General features: G+C 46.5%; 1 long non-coding RNA gene across 1 annotated transcript; it reads left to right on the top strand.

Moving 5' to 3' along the window:
* The first annotated feature begins 1,235 nt into the window (after positions 1-1,235).
* LOC120676202 lies at positions 1,236-2,043 on the top strand. Its single transcript, XR_005675717.1, has 4 exons — positions 1,236-1,406; positions 1,480-1,741; positions 1,805-1,912; positions 1,987-2,043. It is a non-coding gene; the product is annotated as an uncharacterized LOC120676202 (long non-coding RNA).
* Positions 2,044-3,321: the final 1,278 nt, after the last annotated feature.

Consider the following 3,321-nt stretch of genomic DNA (forward strand, 5'->3'; position numbering starts at 1 on the left):
GCCTGCCGCCCGCCAGGGGGGCGGCAGGCTTCCCAATCCTGTATAAAAGGGTTTCCCTCCCCCTCCCCCCTCATTTGCTTCCCACGACATCCAGAGAGCGGGAGGGAGAGAGGAGGGGTGAGGGAGAGAGTTGTAACGGCGAAGCCCTGCCGGATTTTGGATCCTAACCGCAGGTAATAAATATTTCTCAACTTTCTCAATCTAAATTTATTGTATGTTTAATTCTATAATTAGTGTATGCAGCAGTAATGATATTTTAGCGATTTAGGTAATGTTTTTAATATAATTTAGGTAGAATTAAGATTAGTTTTTAGAAAAACCAATTAGGTTTACCAACAACTTTTGTGGTATTGATTAGTTGTTTAATACGAGAAAAAATTTCGAGAAATAGTCAGAAATTGTAGAAAATATTAGAAAAGTATATGAAACATTCAGATAAATTGTAGAAAATGCAGAAAAATTTAGAAAATGTTAGAAAAATATATTTATAAAAAAATATTGTAAAAAATTGTAGGAAATGCACGAAAATGTTAGAAAAGTTTATGAAAATTTAAGATAAATTGTAGAAAAATGCAGAAAAATTATAGAAAATGCAGAAAACTTATATTTTTTTGTGTTAGGTATGGCCGGAGATACGCCAGCTCTACTTGACGGAGTCATAGACTCGTCGCACCGGTCCTTTCTTGCTGTGGTTCAGCGCGTGAAACTTAACGTGCTGCGTCCACGTCCACCAGCGGAGTTTATTCCTGTTGAGCCACGATGGGTGCCCAGGTGATATGTCGTCGGATTATGTTTTTACAAATACGTTTGTTTCATATACGTTTCGTACATAATGTACTTACATTTGATCGTTCTATTTTTCAGGTTGAGTGAGGCTGGTCTTCTTACTATAGGTCGTCTTGCTGAGAGTGGTTTAGTACAGCTGGACAGGTCTCTACTTACGGCTCTAGTTGATAGATGGAGGCCTGAGGCTCACTGCCCGGACAGAGTCAGGAGACAGTTCGGTCAAAGGCAGTTGTATCCTGTGCCGTCAGCATTGGATCGGGTCGAACGCCATGACCACAGGTAACAATTCATATACTATTTCAGTGACTATGCATTGTATAGTTAACTAATCATATTTGACTAAATTGTTTTCAATATTTAGTTTATCGAGGACTGGGCAACCCTTCTCCAACATGTGGGTGACAATGGTGCAGCCTTGGGTCGATGGCTGGGACCAGGCAGACGAGAACGTGGCGCTTGCGACCCCTGCACACACGGAGGCTTCGTACAGGGCGTACCTGAGCTGGTACCAGCCTCAGACTCGTTGCCGCTTGATATATGCTGACATGCAACCACAGCCGCATGTTGCGACAGCACAGGATGGGTACGCACGACATAGGGACGAAGCATTAGCTGGGGCGGTGAGTCAAAGTTATCATCGCTTTTCAAATACTTTGGATTACAGTGTTAATGCCTTTTTTTTCTTGCTTGCAGTTTGAAATGTGCAGGTTGATGGACTTAGATGCCAGGGCGAATTTGATGAGAATTCGAGGGGGATCTATGATGGATAGGAATGAGCAAGAGTCAGCCTGGACCCGAGTTTCACAAAGATCTCATTCCATGCTTGAAGCCTTTGGTAGCCGGACATCGTACTATGACTCGTACGGTTCGTCTCAAGCCTCGACGTCGTTTCCTTGTGGTACCACACAGCAGCAGTCTTCCCAAGCACCTTATTGGTCTCAGCAGCATTATCCAGGTACGTGAGGATACTTACTAACTTCCTACTTTGAAGCCAACAATTAATTCTCAGTCCATACAGGTGATGCACACCCACCTTACCAACCTCACGGAGGGACTCAGTTTAGTACCATGGCACCAGCTGCAGGGATGTCATTTCAACCAACATAGGCACCACCACGACCTTTTGGTAAACATATAGTCAATATCTTAATTTCAATTAATTGTGGTATGAAGTCTAATTCCTTTTGTATTTACATATAGGATCACAACAGGGGTATGATGCTGGACCTTCTTCGTATTACCCTACGGCGACAGCAGAAGGAACGCAAGGTAAATACCTAATCTGTAGCCCGAATTTATCATGTGCTTCTTATCTCTATGAATATTTTAAATAATTTGAACGGTTTACAGGATCGCACCACCAGCTTTCTGATATGGGTCATTCCTCGTATCCACCACCACCAGGTACGTATGATGAATATATACCAAAATATATGACTTATAAGACGATATTCAGATATCTTAATTGCTACTGTATAGGGCCCACACAGGATACCTTTGAGGCGAACTTCGAAGATTGGAGTCGGTTATTTTCTACACCTAACCCGCAGGCCGATATTACCTTCCAGACACCTGTGCCAACCGGACGTCCAGGTAGAGACGTAGGGCCTCCAGAGCGACACACCTACTCTACAGACCACGTCCACGCTCAGCGTAAAAGAGGTCGACATGGCCGGGGTGGCCGGGGTGCTTAGGATGTGCTTCTAGTTGTTTCTGTATTTTTGTTATGGACATGTCATCATGTTATACTTATTTCGTTCTCATACATCACCTATTTCGTTCTCATTTGCGTTTGTGTGTGAATTGCTAGCTTATACGTTTCATATTCATGTTCTTTACTAATGGTTTTTATTTGTATCCATATCTAAAACACATCTAATGGCCACAGGAAGCTGTCTACAGCAGGGAGCCTGCCGCCCCCCTGGCGGGCGACAGGCCCCCTGCCGCCCAGTGGATTGGCGGCAGGGGGCCTGCCGCCCGCCAGGGGGGCGGCAGGCTCCCGCCAAGGGCTCCCGCGCAAATAATTTTTTTTTAAATTTACATATAAGTCCCTGTCACCCCGCTGCTGGGCGGCAGGCCCCCTGCCGCCCCACTGCCGGGCGGTAGGGGTACAAAACTGTAAATTGTGATATTGAAAATATATTTCTGTAAAAAATGTTTTCGAAAAATATAAAAATAAAAAAGGCGCCAGAGCCACCCACCTTATTGGCTGCTTGCTCGGCCTGCTGGCATCTGGACCGAGCCAGCAGCGCACCGGCCCATGAGTGCCGCACACCGTTGCAAGCGCTGCCGAGCTCGCGTGCGGAACCTGCCTGCAACGCACGCTCCTGCCAAGCTCGCGCTCAAGTGGCCCCGCCGCCGGCGCAGAGCGGCTGCTCGCCGCCGCGCGCACGCTGGCGCAGCGCCTCCTGCGCCCATGCTGCACACAGCACACGCCGAAGACAAGCACCACCAGCCCAGGCCGCCCTTCCTTCCCTGCGCCAAGAACAGAGACAACACCAAAGCGAAATCGAAGGGGAAAAACACCATGAGACA

This window comes from Panicum virgatum, chromosome 5N, assembly GCF_016808335.1.
Source record: "Panicum virgatum strain AP13 chromosome 5N, P.virgatum_v5, whole genome shotgun sequence".
Lineage (NCBI taxonomy): Eukaryota > Viridiplantae > Streptophyta > Magnoliopsida > Poales > Poaceae > Panicum > Panicum virgatum.